This window comes from Canis aureus, chromosome 5, assembly GCF_053574225.1.
Source record: "Canis aureus isolate CA01 chromosome 5, VMU_Caureus_v.1.0, whole genome shotgun sequence".
NCBI classification, from domain to species: domain Eukaryota; kingdom Metazoa; phylum Chordata; class Mammalia; order Carnivora; family Canidae; genus Canis; species Canis aureus.
Genome location: NC_135615.1, coordinates 13,832,933 through 13,856,311, shown reverse-complemented (window position 1 = coordinate 13,856,311; position 23,379 = coordinate 13,832,933). Strand labels below are relative to the sequence as shown.

The 23,379-nt window shown below is 38.7% G+C and overlaps 1 long non-coding RNA gene across 7 annotated transcripts in view; it reads left to right on the top strand.

Moving 5' to 3' along the window:
* LOC144313706 (uncharacterized) overlaps positions 1-23,379 on the top strand; it is a 151,998-nt gene that overhangs the window by 71,923 nt on the left and 56,696 nt on the right. For all 7 annotated transcript variants that reach the window (XR_013379327.1, XR_013379325.1, XR_013379326.1 and 4 more), the window contains exon 5: positions 22,146-22,336. This is a non-coding gene — a long non-coding RNA (uncharacterized LOC144313706). The remainder of the gene's footprint in view (positions 1-22,145; positions 22,337-23,379) is intronic.

The window sequence follows — 23,379 nt, the reverse complement described above, 5'->3', positions numbered from 1 at the left end:
TTAGGCATTAAACTTAGTGAACAAGAAGATTGTTTACAATTTTGATTATACAACCATGTTGCAGTGAACGTACTGATCACTGTATTTTGTTATGTGTCTAGGAGCATGTCCATGGAATCAAATTTTAGGGGTAGGAATTGCTGAGTCAAAGGGACACTTAAATTTCTATAGATCAGCATAAATGCACTCCCCTCCTCCTACATCTGCCAGTATCACTGATAAATTCCTATCAGTTTACTTTCCCACAATGTATAAGGGTCCTTTAGGTTTGTTTTGATGTTCTTTTTCTAGCTTATTGAGATGAATGCTATTTCTCATATGTTATTTTATTTAGGATACATTTATTTTTTTAGGATAAATTGATTTTAAGCTATAAATTTCCTTTTGAATACTCTGTTCACTGTGTCTTATAGGTTTTGATAGGTACAACTAGGAGAGATAGTCACACTAATTGAGAACTGGTGACCACCCTGCAGTGCCATGACCACTGACTTCAGCCATAAACGACTAGTATGTCTAGACAGGCTGGTGTGAATGAGTTGGATACAGAAATATGTCTTCCATTAGAATTTACTACCTGTGGCTCATCATCTAACCAAACTGTACAAGTTGATATTTTAACTGTAGTAAATATATCCTGTGTGTATGTCTTTCAACTGATTCTTTTTTATTAAGATTGCTACTTGCATTGATTCTGTTGGTCAAAATTCTCACCCCTATTTGATGTCTCATCTCAAATGATACCTCCCTGGTACGGAAGGAAGTAATCTTTTTATGCACTGTCTTGTCATTTTGTCTGAACTTATTGTGGTAGTTACAATCACCTTTACTAGGGGTCAACATTTCTGTAAAGGACAAGATAAAATTTTGGATTCGATGGACATAGACTTCCCACTGAATTTAACTCTGCTCTTGTAATGTAAAAGCAGCCATAGATAATACCTAAACAAATGGCTACAGTTGTGTCCTGCTAAAATTACATTTATAAAACTAGGCAGCCAGCCTCTGGGTTGTATTTTACTGATTACTATATTTTGAGCTACACTATTTAATTGTGAACTTTAAACTTCTATTCTGAACTATCTGCTTCTTAGAAATGAGGCTTGCATAAGTGACTATGTGGCTTAAACTTTAATTCCTATGCACTCAAGAGACATATGTTGAATGAGTGAAAAATACTAATACCATTATTACTCACCTGGAGACATTTTAGTGATCCTAGTATGAATAATAAATACTGGATATGTTGACATACCAAAATAAAAATTGTCTAAGACTAATTTGATGTACAGTTTTATACTTGTATCAGTCCCTTACTTATGCACCAGATTTAGTTTATTCTTTGAAATCCACTCTTTTTTTTCTCCCCAAAATGTTTCTTATAGGTAAAAAGAGTTTAGAAAAAAATTTAGTCCAATATGAAAACATCCTAGATCAAAATATGGTAGGTCTAAAAGAAAGCCTATTAAATTTGAATACTGTGACATTTATTTTTGTCTAAGGAGTTTATGGGAGTTGCTAATTTGTTTTTGGCTTAACAAAACTAAGGTATGATAGATCCGAACAATGATATATTCAGAAAGCAAGCACAATCTGATGTAAGAAATTTTTAAATATTTTACTCTTATATTTCATTATATGCCCTGAATGAGATATTCTTTAGGAGATCTATAGTAGCATGATGAGTTTTGTTTGGTCTCTTTCTCTGGTTTTAGTCTGCATCTGAACCTAAGGACTTTAAATCATGGACAGTGAAAGTCTTACTCAATCTATCCTTAGTGTGACAGGCTAAGGAATGTACAATGAATTTGTAACCATTCAGAAGCCACAGAGGCAAAACATATATAAGCTATTATTATTTGCAAAGAAAAGACAAGAATCAATAAATAATTAAAATACACACAGAGATACATGAAAATAAAGGTAACTAGATATAATAATTAAGAAATATAACAGAATTATACAATTTGAAAGGGATTATATATTTACAATCTAAAGATTTGAGAAGGAATACTTCTCCTTACAGACTATAAAAGGTCAAATACAGTGTCACATCACTTAAACTACATAGTTCATCTTCCAGAGGTAGCAGAAGAACGTTTTACTCACCTTTAGTTTTTTCTTAAAGACCACACTTGTTCTATCCACTCATGGAAAGATCAGCTTGTCTTATTATCCTCCAGTGGAAAAGAGTTATGAGCCTTTTATCTGGAATTTACAGGGCAGCTTTAACCTCTTTATAGTTGAATTTCAGTGATGAATGCAATATCTAATTTTTTAAATAATAAATTTATTTTTTATTGGTGTTCAATTTGCCAACATACAGAATAACACCCAGTGCTCATCCCATCAAGTGCCCCCCTCAGTGCCCATCACCCATTCACCCCCCCCCCCCGGCCCTCCTCCCCTTCCACCACCCCTAGTTCGTTTACCAGAGTTAGGAGTCTTCATGTTCTGTCTACCTTCCTGATATTTCCTACCCACTTCTTCTCCCTTCCCTTATATTCCCTTTCACTATTACTTATATTCCCCAAATGAATGAGAACATATAATATTTGTCCTTCTCTGATTGACTCCTTTCACTCAGCATAATACCCTCCAGTTCCATCCACATTGAAGCAAATCGTGGGTGTCATTTCTAATGGCTGAGTAATATTCCATTGTATACATAAACCACATCTTCTTTATTCATTCATCTTTCGATGGACACCGAGGCTCCTTCCACAGTTGGCTATTGTGGACATTGCTGCTAGAAACGTTGGGGTGCAGGTGTCCCGGCGTTTCACTCCATCTGTATCTTTGGGGTAAATCCCCAGCAGTGCAATTGCAGGGTCATAGGGCAGGTCTATTTTTAACTCTTTGAGGAACCTCCACACAGTTTTCCAGAGTGGCTGCACCAGTTCACATACCCACCAACAGTGCAAGAGGGTTCCCCTGTCTCCACATCTTCTCCAACATTTGTGGTTTTCTGCCTTGTTAATTTTCCCCATTCTCACTGGTGTGAGGTGGTATCTCATTGTGGTTTTGATTTGTATTTCCCTGATGTCAAGTGATGCCAAGCATGTTCTCATGTGCATGTTGGCCATGTCTATGTCTTCGTCTGTGAGATTTCTCTTCATGTCTTTCGACCATTTCATGATTGGATTGTTTGTTTCTTTGGTGTTGAGTTTGATAAGTTCTTTATAGATCTTGGAAACTAGCCCTTTATCTGATACGTCATTTGCAAATATCTTCTCCCATTCTGTAGGTTGTCTTTGAGTTTTGTTGACTGTATCCTTTGCTGTGCAAAAGCTTCTTATCTTGATGAAGTCCCAATAGTTCACTTTTGCTTTTGTTTCTTTTGCCTTCATAGATGTATCGTGCAAGAAGTTACTGTGGCCGATTTCAAAAAGGGTGTTGCCTGTGTTCTCCTCTAGGATTTTGATGGAATCTTGTCTCACATTTAGATCTTTCATCCATTTTGAGTTTATCTTTGCGTATGGTGAAAGAGAGTGGTCTAGTTTCATTCTTCTGCATGTGGATGTCCAACTTTCCCAGCACCATTTATTGAAGAGACTTTTTTTCCCAGTGGATAGTCTTTCCTCCTTTGTCAAATATTAATTGACCATAGAGTGGAGGGTCTATTTTCCCAGCACCATTTATTGAAGAGACGTCTTAAATGCCACTGACTTCTGGGCATTTATTTTGTATACAAACTACCAAAACTGGAACAGGAAGAGATAGAAAGCCTGAACAGGCTTATAACCAGGGAGGAAATTGAAGCCGTCATCAAAAACCTCCCAAGACACAAAAGTCCAGGGCCAGATGGCTTCCCTGGGGAATTCTATCAAACGTTTAAAGAAGAAACCATACCTATTCTACTAAAGCTGTTTGGAAAGATAGAAAGAGATGGAGTACTTCCAAATTTGTTCTATGAGGCCAGCATCACCTTAATTCCAAAACCAGACAAAGATCCCACCAAAAGGGAGAATTATAGACCAATATCCCTGATGAACATGGATGCAAAAATTTTCAACAAGATACTAGCCAATAGGATCCAACAATACATTAAGAAAATTATTCACCATGACCAAGTAGGATTTATCCTCGGACACAAGGCTCGTTCAACACTTGTAAAACAATCAATGTGATTCATCATATCAGCAAGAGAAAAACCAAGAACCATATGATCCTTTCAATAGATGCAGAGAAAGCATTTGACAAAATACAGCATCCATTCCTGATCAAAACTCTTTCGAGTGTAGGGACAGAGGGAACATTCCTCAACATCTTAAAAGCCATCTATGAAAAGCCCACAGCAAATATCATTCTCAGTGGGGAAGCACTGGGAGCCTTTCCCCTAAGATCAGGAACAAGACAGGGATGTCCACTCTTACCACTGCTATTCAACATAGTACTGGAAGTCCTAGCCTCAGCAATCAGACAACAAAAAGACATTAAAGGCATTCACATTGGCAAAGAAGAAGTCAAACTCTCCCTCTTCGCCGATGACATGATATTCTACATAGAAAACCCAAAAGCCTCCACCCCAAGATTGCTAGAACTCATACAGCAATATCTAATTTCATCTTATTTTTTTTCAAGAATTCCTTTTCCTGTTCTGATTTGTAGGTTCATACAAGATAATAATGGGAGAGATCAAATTACCCCATTTGGGATCCTGTTAAACACTTTTCTATTGTCCCACAACTCTTTGGTAGTAATAATCCTGTTTTTTCTTCTGTTCCTGTCAATCCAACTCAAAAAACAAACAAAACAAACAAACAAAAAACAGGCGTTTGTGACAATCATAACAATTGGGTATCATTTACTATGTTTCAAAGAAAAGTTTGCATTTTATGCAGTACTCAGCTTAAGATGATCACTCATGGCTTAATTTAGCTAACTTTTTCTTGGGTTTATAAAATAGGCGGTTAAGAATCTTGTGATTGGAGAATATAGGAGCTGAGCTCAGTTGGGAATCAGTTGCAAGTTGAAATGATGTCATGCAAAGGTGCCAAAGGTCCTACCATGGGTACTGCAAGCATTAGTAATAGAGAGAGAAACATACCACATCAGAAAAATGAATGGCGGGATCCCTGGGTGGCGCAGCGGTTTAGCGCCTGCCTTTGGCCCAGGGCGCGATCCTGGAGACCCGGGATCGAATCCCACGTCGGGCTCCCAGTGCATGGAGCCTGCTTCTCCCTCTGCCTGTGTCTCTGCCTCTCTCTCTCTCTCTCTGTGACTATCATAAATAAATAAAAAATTAAAAAAAAAAGAAAAATGAATGGCCTTATGTATCAGCCAGCTGATATCTCACTTTTTTAAAGCCCTCAAGCTACAAACTCCTCATTGTTTTAACTCATCAAAAGCAGAGCTCCTTTGCATGAAAATGTTGTCCCCTTACACTGATTAACAATCAGTTCTGAATTATTACCTTTGGATGATCAGATAGAGTTTGTGATTTGCCCAAAGTCACAACCAATGTAGGCAATCATGGGATAACTTCTGTCTTTTGGCATTTCATTAATTCATTCACACATTTATCATTTATTGAGTGTGAACTGTGGGCCAGGTATTGTGCTACGTGCCAGGGATACAAAGTTGAGTGAAACAAGATCCCAAACCTCCAGAGGCTTATAGTAAGTAATAAATATGCAAATTAATGATTATATTACATTTTTATCAGTGCTATAATAGAAGCATGAACAGAATGCTGGGAGAGCATAAGGGCATCAAAATCAGATTCAGGGAAAATCCCCTGGAGGAACCCATATTTAGACTGAATTTTAAAGAACAAGTGGGATTGTTAGTTAAAGAAGCAAAGGGACAGGATTGTAACCTGTAAAAAGCCAAGGAGATGTGAACCAGCACCAGGTATTTGAGTAACAACAAATATTTCAACATGGCTTGAAGGGAGCTGAGGGGTAGGTGGTAGGTGTGAAGTAAAGAGTAAAGCCAGGGGACAGATCCCAAAAGATTGAGAAGCTAAGCTGAGAATGTGGCACCATAATTCAGAACAAAGTGGTGGAGGTTAAGGGGGGACCCACCCAGCCTGTCCATTGCATTCTGGCATCATGCTGACTCCATGACGCACAGCTACACAACTCTTCCCTTGCTTCTTTCAGGGGATTCCATGCGGCTTGGAGAATGACCTTCAAAGCACAAGGCAGGCCTCTCTCCTTGAATAGAATTCATATACCAACTGCTAAGAGATTATCTTCTTTATCTCATTTCAGCTGCATTTTCCATCTTGAGTTTGGGAGCCTGCTCAGTCCTGTTCTTATGACCACTTTTCCTTTGACTTATAATAGTTCCACTATGTGTGGAAAGAGGTAGAGATGCTGTCAGGGAGGTAGAGGAGGTGATGACTCAGTCAGTTAATGCCCTCTCCCCATAAAACACTGTCCTCTGCATTAATATTCTGGCAAGCACATGGTAAAAATAAAAATTAAAAATAAAATCTCTTTTGAGATACTGGAGCCTCAGATTTCAGTTTTTAAACCTGGTATTGACCAGGACAGTCTTTGAGATTGTACTTAAGTCACTCAGCCTTTCTGAACTTTCTGTCTCTATTACGTAAAAGGAGGCAACAGGCTTATTTCATCCAGACCTTTCCTGTAAGTCCTAGGGTTGTGCTTTCTCATGTCTATCTAGATCACCTTTGCACAAGATGCTGGGTAACTTTTAGGTGAGGCCACAGTTGCCTGGTTGGGAAGGGGCAGAGGTTCTACAAAATGCGAGGGTTTTATAAATCGAATCCTCTGAAAGATTCAGAAAGCCTGGTTTTATTTTAACTCTTAAAAATTAAACTCATCACATATAAACGGTTTCAGGGAATTTCATTAAAAAAAAAAAAGTTCTCTCCAAAGGTGAAAGGAGCCATTCATTGTTTAATAAACTGGATAATCTTCCTTCTTAGAAACATTCTAAGGTGTATAAATGGAAGCATTTATGCTGTCACAGAGAAAAATTTGCCCATAGACCATGCATCACTTGAAGATGCTTAATTCTGGCAATAATAATCAGGGAGAATTTTATTCACTTACAGAGAATTGTTTTTAAAAGAAACATTTACTACTAGGTTGATTTCCTATGTTATGTTAGCTACTTATTAGTAATGCCATGATTGGCTATTCAAGCAACTTGGAGTTCTCAGAAATGCATTAGAGAAAGGATATTGTTTTTACTTATGAATTACAAGTTTGAATAAGTGCAGTATTTTTTAAATGGGTAGCTACTAAGAGATACTGAAATGCCACATCAAGATACCCTTTCACAGATAGGTGAGATAAATAGAATATGGTGTATTGAAAAGATTAGATTTCGAAGTTGGAGAAGATAGAATATGGATCTTGTCTCGCTGCTCTTTATTTCCAAGATTTTGGGAAAGACTTTGAGCTTTGTAGTTCTTTATAGATCTTGGAAACTAGCCCTTTATCTGATATGTCATTTGCAAATATCTTCTCCCATTCTGTAGGTTGTCTTTGAGTTTTGTTGACTGTATCCTTTGCTGTGCAAAAGCTTCTTATCTTGATGAAGTCCCAATAGTTCATTTTTGCTTTTGTTTCTCTTGCCTTCGTGGATGTATCTTGCAAGAAGTTACTGTGGACGAGTTCAAAAAGGGTGTTGCCTGTGTTCTCCTCTAGGATTTTGATGGAATCTTGTCTCACATTTAGATCTTTCATCCATTTTGAGTTTATCTTTGTGTATGGTGCAAGAGAGTGGTCTAGTTTCATTCTTCTGCATGTGGCTGTCCAATTTTCCCAGCACCATTTATTGAAGAGACTGTATTTCTTCCAATGGATAGTCTTTCCTCCTTTATCGAATATTAGTTGACCATAAAGTTCAGGGTCCACTTCTGGGTTCTCTATTCTGTTCCATTGATCAATGTGCCTGTTTTTGTGCCAGTACCACACTGTCTTGATGACCACAGCTTTGTAGTGCAACCTGAAATCTGGCATTGTGATGCCCCCAGCTATGGTTTTCTTTTGTAAAATTCCCCTGGCTATTCGGGGTCTTTTCTGATTCCACACAAATCTGAAAATAATTTGTTCCAACTTCTGAAGAAAGTCCATGGTATTTTGATAGGGATTGCATTAAACATGTAAATTGCCCTGGGTAACATTGACATTTTCACAATATTAATTCTGCCAATCCATGAGCATGGAATATTTTTCCATCTCTTTGTGTCTTCCTCAATTTCTTTCAGAAGTGTTCTATAGTTTTAAGGGTATGGATCCTTTACCTCTTTGGTTAGGTTTATTCCTAGGTATCTTATGATTTTGGGTGCAATTGTAAATGGGATTGACTCCTTAATTTCTCTTTCTTCAGTCTCATTATTAGTGTATAGAAATGCCACTGATTTCTGGGCATTGATTTTGTATCCTGCCACGCTACTGAATTGCTGTATGAGTTCTAGCAATCTTGGGGTGGAGGCTTTTGGGTTTTCTATGTAGAGTATCATGTCATCGGCGAAGAGGGAGAGTTTGACTTCTTCTTTGCCAATGTGAATGCCTTTAATGTCTTTTTGTTGTCTGATTGCTGAGGCTAGGACTTCCAATACTATGTTGAATAGCAGTGGTGACAGTGGACATCCCTGTCTTGTTCCTGATCTTAGGGGAAAGGCTCCCAGTGCTTCCCCGTTGAGAACGATATTTGCTGTGGGCTTTTCATAGATGGCTTTTAAGATGTTGAGGAATGTTCCCTCTATCCCTACACTCTGAAGAGTTTTGATCAGGAATGGATGCTGTATTTTGTCAAATGCTTTCTCTGCATCTATTGAAAGGATCATATGGTTCTTGTTTTTTCTCTTGTTGATATGATGAATCACACTGATTCTTTTACGAGTGTTGAACCAGCCTTGCATCATGGGGATAAATCCAACGTGGATATGGTGAATAATCTTCTTAATGTATTATTGTATTATTGGCTAGTATCTTGTTGAGAATTTTTGCATCCATGTTCATCAGGGATTTTTTTAAATTTTTTAAATTTTTTTTATTTATTTATGGTAGTCACACACAGAGAGAGAGAGAGAGAGAGAGAGAGAGAGAGAGAGGCAGAAGACAAAGGCAGAGGGAGAAGCAGGCTCCATGCACCGGGAGCCCGTGGGATTCGATCCTGGGTCTCCAGGATCGCGCCCTGGGCCAAAGGCAGGCGCCAAACCGCTGCACCACCCAGGGATCCCTCATCAGGGATATTGGTCTATAATTCTCCTTTTTTGGTGGGGCCTTTGTCTGGTTTTGAAATTAAGGTGATGCTGGCCTCATAGAACGAATTTGGAAGTACTCCATCTCTTTCTATCTTTCCAAACAGCTTTAATAGAATAAGTATGGTTTCTTCTTTAAACGTTTGATAGAATTCCCCAGGGAAGCCATCTGGCCCTGGACTTTTGTGTCTTGGGAGGTTTTTGATGACTGCTTCAATTTTTCCCTGGTTATTGGCCTGTTCAGGTTTTCTATTTATTCCTGTTCCAGTTTAGGCAGTTTGTGGCTTTCCAAAAATGCATCCATTTCTTCTAGATTGCCTAATGTATTGGTGTATAGCTGTTCATAATATGTTTCTTTTTCACTTTCATTTTATTTATTTATTTTAATTTATTTTTTATTGGTGTTCAATTTACCAACATACAGAATAACCCCAGTGCCCGTCACCCATTCACTCCCACCCCCCGCCCTCCTCCCCTTCTACCACCCCTACTTTGTTTCCCAGAGTTAGCAGTCTTTACGTTCTGTCTCCCTTTCTGATATTTCCCACACATTTCTTCTCCCTTCCCTTATATTCCCTTTCACTATTATTTATATTCCCCACATGAATGAGAACATATAATGTTTGTCCTTCTCCGACTGTCTTACTTCACTCAGCATAATACCCTCCAGTTCCATCCACGTTGAAGCAAATGGAGAGTATTTGTCATTTCTAATAGCTGAGTAATATTCCATTGTATACATAAACCACATCTTCTTTATCCACTCATCTTTTGATGGACACCGAGGCTCCTTCCACAGTTGGCTATTGTGGACATTGCTGCTAGAAACATCAGGGTGTAGGTGTCCCGGCGTTTCATTGCATCTGTATCTTTGGGGTAAATCCCCAACAGTGCAATTGCTGGGTCGTAGGGAAGGTCTATTTTTAACTCTTTGAGGAACCTCCACACAGTTTTCCAGAGTGGCTGCACCAGTTCATATTCCCACCAACAGTGTAAGAGGGTTCCCTTTTCTCCACATCCTCTCCAACATTTGTTGTTTCCTGCCTTGTTAATTTGCCCCATTCTCACTGGTGTGAGGTGGTATCTCATTGTGGTTTTGATTTGTACTTCCCTGATGGCAAGTGATGCCAAGCATGTTCTCATGTGCATGTTGGCCATGTCTATGTCTTCCTCTGTGAGATTTCTGTTCCTGTCTTTTGCCCATTTCATGATTGGATTGTTGGTTTCTTTGGTGTTGAGTTTGATAAGTTCTTTATAGATCTTGGAAACTAGCCCTTTATCTGATATGTCATTTGCAAATATCTTCTCCCATTCTGTAGGTTGTCTTTGAGTTTTGTTGACTGTATCCTTTGCTGTGCAAAAGCTTCTTATCTTGATGAAATCCCAATAGTTCATTTTTGCTTTTGTTTCTTTTGCCTTCGTGGATGGATCTTGCAAGAAGTTATTGTGGCCGATTTCAAAAAGGGTGTTGCCTGTGTTCTCCTCTAGGATTTTGATGGAGTCTTGTCTCACATTTAGATCTTTCATCCATTTTGAGTTTATCTTTGTGTCTGGTGCAAGAGAGTGGTCTAGTTTCATTCTTCTGCATGTAGATGTCCAATTTTCCCAGCACCATTTATTGAAGAGACTGTCTTTCTTCCAATGGATACTCTTTCCTCCTTTATCGAATATTAGTTGACCATAAAGTTGAGGGTCCACTTCTGGGTTCTCTATTCTGTTCCATTGATCTATGTGTCTGTTTTTGTGCCAGTACCACACTGTCTTGATGATCATAGCTTTGTAGTACAACCTGAACTCTGGCATTGTGATGCCCCCAGCTATGGTTTTCTTTTGTAAAATTCCCCTGGCTACTCGGGGTCTTTTCTGATTCCACACAAATCTGAAAATAATTTGTTCCAACTTCTGAAGAAAGTCCATGGTATTTTGATAGGGATTGCATTAAACATGTATATTGCCCTGGGTAACATTGACATTTTCACAATATTAATTCTGCCAATCCATGAGCATGGAATATTTTTCCATCTCTTTGTGTCTTCCTCAATTATTTTCAGAAGTGTTCTATAGTTTTTAGGGTATGGATCCTTTACCTCTTTGGTTAGATTTATTCCTAGGTATCGTATGTTTTTGGGTGCAATTGTAAATGGGATTGACTCCTTAATTTCTCTTTCTTCAGTCTCATTGTTAGTGTATAGAAATGCCACTGATTTCTGGGCATTGATTTTGTATCCTGCCACGCTACTGAATTGCTGTATGAGTTCTAGCAATCTTGGGGTGGAGGCTTTTGGGTTTTCTATGTAGAGTATCATGTCATCGGCGAAGAGGGAGAGTTTGACTTCTTCTTTGCCAATGTGAATGCCTTTAATGTCTTTTTGTTGTCTGATTGCTGAGGCTAGGACTTCCAGTACTATGTTGAATAGCAGTGGTGACAGTGGACATCCCTGTCTTGTTCCTGATCTTAGGGGAAAGGCTCCCAGTGCTTCCCCATTAAGAATGATATTTGCTGTGGGCTTTTCATAGATGGCTTTTAAGATGTTGAGGAATGTTCCCTCTATCCCTACATTCTGAAGAGTTTTGATCAGGAATGGATGCTGTATTTTGTCAAATGCTTTCTCTGCATCTAATGAGAGGATTATATGGTTCTTGGTTTTTCTCTTGCTGATATGATGAATCACATTGAATGTTTTACGAGTGTTGAACCAGCCTTGTGTCCCAGGAATAAATCCTACTTGGTCATGGTGAATAATTTTCTTAATGTACTGTTGGATCCGATTGGCTAGTAACTTGTTGAGAATTTTTGCATCCATGTTCATCAGGGATATTGGTCTGTAATTCTCCTTTTTGGTGGGGTCTTTGTCTGGTTTTGGAATTAAGGTGATGCTGGCCTCATAGAAGGAATTTGGAAGTACTCCATCTCTTTCTATCTTTCCAAACAGCTTTAGGAGAATAGGTATGGTTTCTTCTTTAAATGTTTGATAGAATTCACCTGGGAAGCCATCTGGCCCTGGACTTTTGTGTCTTGGAAGGTTTTTGATGACTGCTTCAATTTCCTCCCTGGTTATTGGCCTGTTCAGGTTTTCTATTTCTTCCTGTTCCAGTTTTGGTAGTTTGTGGCTTTCCAGGAATGCGTCCATTTCTTTTAGATTGCCTAATTTATTGGCGTATAGCTGTTCATAATATGTTTTTTTTTAATTTTTTTTTAATTTATTTATGATAGGCACACAGTGAGAGAGAGAGAGGCAGAGACACAGGCAGAGGGAGAAGCAGGCTCCATGCACCGGGAGCCCGATGTGGGATTCGATCCCGGGTCTCCAGGATCGCGCCCTGGGCCAAAGGCAGGCGCCAAACCGCTGCGCCACCCAGGGATCCCCCTCATAATATGTTTTTAAAATCGTTTGTATTTCCTTGGTGTTGGTAGTGATCTCTCCTTTCTCATTCATGATTTTATTAATTTTAGTCTTCTCTCTCTTCTTTTTAATAAGGCTGGCTAATGGTTTATCTATCTTATTAATTCTTTCAAAGAACCAACTCCTGGTTTTGTTGATCTGTTCCACAGTTCTTCTGGTCTCTATTTCATTGAGTTCTGCTAGAATTTTTAACTCTCTTCTTCTGCTGGGTGTAGGATCTATTTGCTGTTTTTTCTCTAGCTCCTTTATGTGTAAGGTTAGCTTTTGTATTTGAGTTCTTTCCAGTTTTTGAATGGATGCTTGTATTGCGATGTATTTCCCCCTCAGGACTGCTTTTGCTGCATCCCAAAGATTTTGAATGGTTTTATCTTCATTCCCATTAGTTTCCATGAGTCTTTTTAATTCTTCCTTAATTTCCTGGTTGACCCTTTCATCTTTTAGCAGGATGGTCCTTAACCTCCATGTGTTTGAAATCCTTCCAAACTTCTTGTTGTGATTTAGTTCTAATTTCAAGGCATTATGGTCTGAGAATAGGCAGGGGATGATCCCAATCTTTTGGTATCGGTTCAGACCTGATGTGACCCCTTATGTGGTCTATTCTGGAGAAAGTTCCATGTGCACTTGAGAAGAATGTGTATTCAGTTGAGTTTGGATGTAAAGTTCTGTAGATATCTGTGAAATCCATCTGGTTGAGTGTATCATTTAAAGCTCTTGTTTCTTTGGAGATGTTGTGCTTAGAAAACCTATTGAGTATAGAAAGTGCTAGATTGAAGTCACCAAATATAAGTGTAGTATTTATCTAAGTATGTCTTAACTTTGGTTATTAATTGATTGATATATTTGGCAGCTCCCACATTCGGGGCATATATATTGAGGATTGTTAAGTCCTCTTGTTGGATAGATCCTTTAAGTATGATATAGTGTCCCTCTTCATCTCTCACTACAGTCTTCGGGGTACAGTCTTTTAGTTTATCTGATATAAGGATGGCTACCCCTGCTTTCTTTTGAGGACCATTTGAATGTTAAATTGTTCTCCAACCTTTTATTTTCAGGTCGTAGGTGTCCTTATGTCTAAAATGAGTCTCCTGTAGACAGCAAATAGATGGGTCCTGCTTTTTTATCCAGTCTGAAGCCCTGCGCCTTTGGATGGGGTCATCAAGCCCATTCACGTTCAGAGTTACCTTTGAAAGATATGAGTTTAGTGTCATCATGATATCTATTCAGTCCCTGTTTTTGTGGATTGTTCCATTGGATTTCTTCTTAAAAGGAAAATTTTAAGAGTCCCCCTTAAAATTTCTTGCAGAGCTGGTTTGGAGGTCACATATTCTTTCAGTTCCTGCCTGTCTTGGAAGCTCTTTATCTCTCCTTCCATTCTGAATGAGAGCCTTGCTGGATAAGGTATTCTTGGCTGCATGTTCTTCTCATTTAGGACCTTGAATATATCCTGCCAGCCCTTTCTGGCCTGCCAGGTCTCTGTGGAGAGGTCTGCTGTTACCCTAATACTCCTCCCCATAAAAGTCAGGGATCTCTTGTCTGTTGCTGCTTTAAGGATCTTCTCTTTATCTTTGGAATTTGCAAGCTTAATTATTAAATGTCGAGGTGTTGAATGGTGTTTATTGATTTTAGGGGGGGATCTCTCTATTTCCTGGATCTGAATGCCTGTTTCCCTTCCCAGATTAGGAATTTTTCAGCTATTATTTGTTCAAATATGTATTTCGGACCTCTGTCCCTTTCGGCGCCCTTGGGAACCTCAATTAAATGCATATTTTTCTTCCTCAGGCTGTCACTTATTTCCCTTAATCTATCCTCATGATCTTTTAATTTTTTGTCTCTCTTTTCCTCAGTTTCCCTCTTTGTATCAACTTGTCTTCTATGTCACTCCCTCGTTCTTCCACCTCTTAACCCTCATTGTTAGGACTTCTAGTTTGGATTGCATCTCATTTAATTGATCTCTAATTTCTGCCTGATTGGATCTAAATTCTGCAGTCATGAAGTCTCTTGAGTCCTTTATGCTTTTTTTCTGGAGCCACCAGTAGCTTTATAATAGTGCTTATGAATTGGCTTTCTGACACTGAATTGTAATCCAAATTTTGCAACTCTGTGGGAGAGAGGACTGTTTCTGATTCTTTCTTTTGAGGTGAGGTTTTCCTTCTAATCATTTTGCTCAGTGCAGAGTGTCCAAAAACAAGTTGCATTGGGAAAAGGAGAAAAAGAGAGAAGAGAAAGAAAAAAAGAAAAAGAAAAAAGAGAGGAAAAAAAAGAGAAGCAAAGAAAAAAAGAAAAAAAAAGGTGGGGGGAAGCAAACAGAAATCAGAAAACAAAAAACAAGGGGGAGTATCCTCTGATTCTATATACTGTAAATCCCTGGACTTCCCCTGAAACTTTCCAGTGCTGCTTGGTCAATAATTTGTTTTTCCCCTGTTGGTCTAGTTGGTCCTCTGCGAGAGGAGCCTGCTGTGCTGATTTTCAGGTTTTAGCACTTGGGGGAGTTGCTCAGCCCTCTGCCTGGTGCAGGGCTCAGTGAAAGATGTTTAAGCTGCTTATCCGGTGAGGCCACTGTGAGCCTCAGTGGGGGTTGTGTACCCCGTGATGCCCCAGGAGGAAGAACCGCAGTGGCGGAGGCCAGCTCTGGAGCCCTGGAGTCAGCTCCCGCAGTAACTACAGAGCTCCCGGTCTGCAGGGCCTGGAGGCTCCGGGGCGGGGCCGCTGATCTGCTCAGCTCCGGGCAGGAGTGTCCTTGCTGTCCTTGGCCCTCCCGGCCTCTGCCTGTCCCCCGGGGGAGGCCGGATCCTGGTCTGTGTCCCCGGCACCCTGGGCTCCCGGGCCTGTGCTTTTGGGTTCGTGCTCCCGGGCCGCCCAGCACCCGCCCCCCTCCCCCAGCCTCCGCCCCAGCCCCTCCGAGCTGCTCCGGGTCCCGCCGTGCGCACTGCAGCCCTTAGGGAGCTCGGCGCACTCTCCCGGGGCGCAGGTGTCTGTTAGTGTCCCCGGGAGCTCGAGGGCATCCCCGCCCTCCTGAGTCCTGCTCCACCTCCCTGCGAGCCCCTTTCCGCCCGGGAAGGTCAGTGCAGCTCCTGCTCCTCTGGGACGGGGCTCTCCTGTCCTGGGGACACTCGCCCCGGCCTCAGCCCGGCTCCTCGCGGGGCCCCTCCCCCTTGGAGGCCTTTTGTTTCTTTATTTCTTTTTCCCCGTCTTCCTACCTTGATAGAAGTGTGAACTCTTCTCACTGTAGCTTTCCAGCTGTTCTCTCATTAAATTTCAGGCCGAATTCGTAGATTTTCAGGATGATTTGAAGGTTTCTAGGTAATTTGGTGGGGACAGGTGACTTGGGGACCCTACTCTTCCGCCATCTTGCCATCTTAAGTTTTACTTAAACTTAAATGTAAATAAATGAAGATGAAATAAAATAGAAAAACTAGGGCAGCCCTGGTGGCTCTGCAGTTTAGCGCCATCTTCAGCCCAAGTTGTGATCCGGGAAACCCAGGATCGAGTCCCACGTCAGGTTTCATGCATGGAGCCTGCTTCTCCCTCTGCCTGTGTCTCTGCCTCTCTCTCTGTCTCTCTCTCTCTGTCTCTCATGAATAAATAAATAAAATCTTTAAAAAAAATAGAAAAACTAGTTCCTCAATTGGACTAGCCATATTTCATGTGCTCAGTAGCCAAATATTGCTGGTGGCTACCACATTGGACAGTGTAGATATAGAACGTTCCTATCATCACAGAAAGTACTATTGGATAGTATGACTTGTAGAATGTAAGTTTTCTTTGATCAATGAAAACAGAACACATGTGCACGTATATATGAAAGCTGATGGACTAGAGATCAAAATGTATTTTCCAATAAAATCATGAGTACAAATGATTACTAGGTGAGTTCATAAGTCCTCTTAGTCTTCAATTAACTGAAATCCTGAAAACTGACAGTGCAGCACAGTTGAAAATCATTCTATTGTATGCTTGTAAGTAAACAAAACTGGAAAACAACAGCATTGCCTGAGAAATAGAGCTTCATTTCCTGTGAATGCTGTCTTTGAGGAGTAACAAGTTTCATTAGACAAGGTTATGCCTATCTAAATAAGGATTCTGTGACAATTTGGTAAACATATTCTTGCCTTCCCATCAATATTAGAGGTAGCTAACAAATCATGCTGTTAGAATTTGTTTTTGAATCACAACATAGAGCTTCTTTTCCTTGATATGAGGTTATCACTGCCACTAAACTCACATTTATTAGGTTAGGTATTTGTAGTTTGCTTTCAGAAATTGAATTTTAAGAGGAAGAATTGAGGGTGGGTATAAACAAATTTTCATCAATTAAGTAAGCAAGGGTAGAGAAGGGGGAGTTAAAGGGGTTGGAGCTAATATTTGTGTTTAACACTTTACATATGCACGTTATCTCATTAAAAGTGCGTGTGAGGACAAGTGAAAAAATAAAAGAGATAAAGAACAAACTGAACTTTACACAGAAACTGACAGAAGAAATGATTAAAGGATGAGATTAGGGAAAAGAAAAGGGTGTGACAGACCAGATATAATATAAAGCTTTGCTACTCAAAGTGTAGTCTATGGTTCGGCAGCACTGACTTCATCTGAGAGCTTGATGGGATTGCAAATTCTTAGGCCCCACCTTAGACTTACTGTGTTATAACTTGTTTTTCAGCAAGATCTCTAAATGATCCATATGTACACTAATGTTTGACACATGAACAATACATAGGAAACCTCTGAAACAGGTCGATTTTATTGCTTGGTAGGATGGTGTTAGACATTGTCAATAACCCATCCATCAACCATTTCCAACCCCCCCCCCCCCCCCCCCCCCCCCCCGCCTGCCTTCCACTAATGAAACTAAAAAAGCCAGATTACCTTCTTGCCTTCCTTGCAGCAAAAAATGTAGCAATGACCACCAGGGGGACAATGAGGCAGGAGGAAGTGTTTATTGAATGGTATCAGGTAAAGATTTTCCTACCTGATAAAAGCAGAGATGCTGAGGTGAGATTTTTTTTTTTGTCACTTGCTAACTTTCTTCAGCTAATATTGCTACTGTGAAGATATGATAGTCAGAACTGGGAGGACTATTTCATGACTAATAAAAGACATCATCAACTTACTAAGCACAGCTAAGTGTAGTTAGAAAGAGCCTGGGTCCTTGATGATGTCACGGAGCCACTGCACCAACCACACTGATCAGTTTTGGACTTCCTGTGTTTTTTCAGATAATTAAATATCCTTTTCTCTAAGTCACTATTACATTACTTGCATCTGTGGCCCCTGGTCACAGCAGTGTTTGAGGAAGAAAGAGAAAGGGAAGGAACTATTTATTCTATATGTAGGAAGTTCATACATTGGGTATAAAATTCTAGAAGGACTCAGAAATTTTTAGTCATATTGTAGGTTTGATTAAACAAGTTATTTCAAATTCAAAAGGTTTTGGTTATGTATGTGTCTTTTCTCCCATAAGGAAATGAACATGATAGTAAATCTGTAATTCACTTTGTTTTATAGATACAATTGAATGTGAATCACACTTGAATTCTAGCCTCATATTTTTTAAAAAACTGTTTATCTAAGTCAATGATTAAAAATGACAAGCTCTACTACTGTTTTTGTTAAGCACGTTACTTTTAAATCTTATTTATCTCAGGTTTTGTGCTGTTGCTACACATTCCCTATACCTTTTAAAACCTGCTAAAATACATAATTTCGTTCCACAGGGAGTAGATATCAAACCGATGAACAAAATAAACAGGTTATATTTTCCCAAAACTTCCCATGATTAAAAAATCTAATCAGAGGGCAGCCCTGGTGGCTTAGAGGTTTAGCACCGCTTGCAGTCCGGGGTGTGATCCTGGAGACCTGGGATCGAGTCCCACGTCGGGCTTCCTGCGTAGAGACTGCTTCTCCCTCTGCCTGTGTCTCTGCCTCTCTCTCTCTCTCTCTCTCTCTCTGTGTCTCAATAAATAAATAAATAAATAAATAAATAAACTTTAAAAAATTTTTAATCAGAGAGCATTTCCTCCCATTCTCTTTCCTTTCCTCGGAATCAACAGTCTCATTTGCAAAAGGAATGGAAATTTCGGGTACTATTTCTGTTTGGAATTGAAATTTTCCATGACACTCCAATCATATGCTACCAGTATAAAATAGTGCTTCTGCTGCAACTATTGCAACAAATAGAAAGTGCAATAAAAGGCGTGAATTACCAGTTGCAAGGATTAAGGTTTAAATCTTCTGGTTATTGAGTATAATGAAAGAATATATTGCAACACTTGTGGATAAAAATCTTTTGTGAATGTATCAATGCATTTACTTTCTTTATCATCATAATAGTAATATAAAAAATCTTTCTATTATGGTGAACTTTCATAGACATCACATTAATCAGTGATGCTCATGCTATTAAAAGGTTAAAATAAAAGGTGGATTATTGGTACTTACTAATTATGTATCCTAAGACATGTCTTGCAGAGATGTGTGGATTTTGTTTCTGGATTGTTAGATTTTTTTTAAAATCACTTTTAGTTCAGACTGTTTTTTCTTTTGCATGAAATTTGTCATTAACCTCTTCTCTCCAAAGAATATAAGATTATACCCAACAAATAGGTTAGGTTTCCAAAGTTTTACTCTTTTGGAATAATATTTTTATAATATACTCAAACTTAATATAGGCACAACAAAATAGTTCTCAAATTCTAATATGCATATAAATTAATTGTGGATCTTATTGAGGTACAGATACTAATTCAGTAGATCTGGGTTGGGCCTGAGATTCTGCACTTCTCATGGGCTCCCAGATGATGCCAATGCTGCTAGTCTACACAACATTCTTTGAGTAGCAGAGTCTAATATCTTACAGTTCACAAAGTGCTTTAACTTACATAACCTCATAGAATTCTCACGCATCCCTACCATATAGATGAGTAAGAAAAAGTACGTTTCTGAGAGCTTCATGGTCCTATTCAAGACTAAAAGTAACAAAGCCGACACTTCAACCTATACAATCTGGCAAAATCTAATGTCATTTGTACTTCAAAATAGGGCTTATCCCTCTACTTCTCTCAGATGAAACAGCCAATACTTTAGAACAAATAAGAAAACATTCTACAGTCCATCAGTTCATTTAGACTAATTGCATCAACCAATTTCATAGAATCTTATAAATGGATCAATCTAGCTTAACTTACATATCAAAATACATTGTAATTCTAGCTTAACTTACATATCAGAATACATTGTAATTTGGACTTTAATTAGACATTAGAATGTTATACAGAAAGAAATGTCCATTTAAATATACTATGTAATACCAAATATATATATACACACTATGTGCCATTAGCATGTTAGCTTTCTAAAAGCCGAAGTTAATTTGTCTTCAGATGAGGGGAAAAAGGAGTGGTAAACAGATTGTTTCTAATTCAGAAGATGCTTCTTCTGATCTAGGGAAAAATAGCATTAGGGTTTCATTCTCTTCCCTTTGTTGCTTTCCCTTCCACTCTCCTTATCTACCCCCTCCTTCCTTCTCCCACTGCCTACCATCTATAAAACCCTTTAGGATCTGATTTCATTTTTATGATTCAACTAACTGAAAAAGCTAAAATCCCTATGAGACTCCGAGAGCAACAGAAAATCTGATTATTTGGAGTGCTGTTGGCTAGCTCATGGCATCCATATTTAAGGAAGCATCCTGCAACAATCATCCAGAATGAGCATATGGCAGACTTCTGTATGCAACCATTATCATTCAGTCATTGTTCATTATGTTTGAATTAACAGTGACAGCACACATCATACTTATTAAATGATGTTTCTATTTAATTCCCTATTATCTGTTAAAATCTCTCTGCTCTTACAGAGAGAAAACACAAAAAGGCCATGCCCAGAGACTCAAGGATTACCCACAATTACTTTTCCCATCCTTTCCAAAATATAGTTCTTGAGAGTTTACTTTAAAAAGCAACACCACCCAATTAGTATAGTAACATCATATTTCTGGTTCTGAACATAGTGCTGGTAGGAGAAAAAAAATGGATTGATGCTTTTTTACTGATCTGTGAGCCAAATTGCATTCATTATTGGAGAGAAGAGAAGAGTGACCCTCAGTGCAGAGTGGCCCGGTGGAAAGATGGCTTCAGTATATTCTTGGATTATATTAATATATAAGCTAGACACTTCCTGATTCTACACAGCTGCCATCTTGTTAATAACTCTAGCATCAAAGAGACTGGAAAGAAGGGCCAACATAGAAACACTTAAGGGCCAACACAGAAGTGCTTGCTTCTGTGCCACAAACTCCAAATACTGTTCAACTGATGTGAAAAATTAACTGCAAGATGACCATTCAAGAGTTATCTGAGTTATGGTCTCAGTCTTGTGGGTTAATTCAAAACAGGAATATAATGGGATTTCTTTTTTTTTTTTTAAAGATTTTATTTATTTATTCATGATAGTCACACAGAGAGAGAGAGAGAGAGAGAGGCAGAGACACAGGCAGAGGGAGAAGCGGGCTCCATGCAGGGAGCCCGATGTGGGATTCGATCCCGGGTCTCCAGGATCGTACCCTGGGCCAAAGGCAGGCGCCAAACCACTGCGCCACCCAGGGATCCCTATAATGGGATTTCTAATGGGGCTTTCTGAGCTCTAAAGCCTTAATACCATCTATTAATCTCTCACCTTAACTGACCACCATGTTGTTGGGATAAAACCAGCTCTGGGATCACCAAAAGTAGGCTCCAGTGTCCTGTTTGTTTGTTTGTCTGTTTGTTTGTTTTCTGGCTTTAAGTCTGTGTTCTATCATTGTAAGTCACCTGCTGATGCAGCCACAGCTGTAACCACTGCTGGGGGATTTCATTTGCATTCAGAGACTTCTTCCACTCCCCTACTTTGATTAGGGAAAAACCATGCTTGCAGATCTAATACTTGTGCTCATTATGTTACAGAATGAGAATCATGAACTATCTTTGAGGCTTTCCAAGGTTCTATTTGAAACTATCATAACAAAATTAGATTAAGATATTCATTTTTGTCATGTTTCTGGAGTTTATGAGAGAATGGCCATCTCTTTATGAAGATGAGCAAAATAATACAATGAATAACAGTGGGGACTGGGGCAGAACATGTAGATATATCTCTAACTTAACAGTGGCAAAATGAGCTCATTCCATTTAGATTTTATTAACTCTAAGTGAATCTTGTTTTCAGGACTGATTATTCTTTATTGAAAACAGAATTACAAAACTTTTTCTCAGCAGAAAAAAATGAGGCAAAGATTTAATAGTAGCCTAAAGACTAAAGATTCATTTACTGAGTGCATTTTGTTTAAATTAAAGTGGTATATAATCTATTCAATGTTCAGGTTCAGTTGTAAACAAATGACTACCCCCTTCTAACAATAATAACACCCTGCAGGTGTGAAAATCTTATATACTTTTCAAACACTTTCCAATGGATTAAACCACTTCTAATGCAATAAGTACTCATAAAACATTTGATTTATTAGTGAATGCCCCCCCCCAAAAAAGATATAATGAAATTGTAACCTTATGTCTTCACAGAGATAATCAAGTTGAAATGAGGTCATTAAGATTAAATGATCCAAAATGATGGTATCCTTATTAAAAAGGGGAAATTAAGATACAGACAGGCACTAAGAAAAGATGATGTGAAGAAACACAGCAAAAATATGGTCATCTATAAGCCAACGATGGTCATCAACAAGCCAATGAGTACCTGAAGCTACCAGAAGGTAGGTTTTCTTCTGCTCACTTGAGGTCAACCATTTCCACTTTTTTTTTTCTTTTATGATGCTTCCCTTGGAGGGTTTGACATGGAAGTTGATTGATCTGCTTTCAAGATGGATGAGCTATGGTTACCAGAATGCTGAATTTCTAAATTTACATAATGAGTGTTAGGATAATATGATTGTATACCAGGGGAAAATAATTTCAGAAGCAAGTTCCTTCTTTCTAAGTGGGTATAAATGTGCCAATTCATTCAACATAGTTATTACATACTTGTTATGTATCTGGTACCATATGATATGGGAAGACCTTACACAACACACACAATTAAACTGAGATATCATTTTAACCAGATCTGGCAAGAGAGTAACAACAGTGTCCTTACTACTCCCTCTGGGTAGAGCCAGGAAGAGGAAGAGTCTCCACCCTTACTCCTGAAAGATTGGGCTAAGATTTATGCTGCAGTGGAAGAATTTGGCATATTCTCCATAAAAACATAGATGTTTATATTGGGCTTAACAAAAAATAATACTAGCTAGCATCTTGCAATTAATTGATATCAAATTGAATGATATTAATGATTAGCATCATAATACTTAATTTTTTTAACCAGAATAATCATATTAAGAACTTGCCACACACTTTCTCCTTTGATCTTTACTACTCCACTGAATACATACTACAATAATCTCATTTTACTGATGAGAAAACTAATACACAGAGAGACAAGTTATTTATTTTAAGAGGTCACAGAAGTAATAAAATGTGGAATTAACTCCACACGTCTGTTCAGAGAACTGACAACAGAAACAGAGTACATTCACATATCCACAAACTAGGTTAAACTTCAAGTAAGTATCTGCCTTCCATTTCATGGATTAATACCTTTGATTCATACTCATGCAAAATCCATACACCTTTATTTTACAAATTCTAAGTCCAAAAGAGTAACAGTATTGCAAGAAAAGTAAAAAACATAAAATAAAAACGATAGACAACAGAGTATACGGATTCCTCAGAATGTGAATTTTATCTTTTGAATAAATCA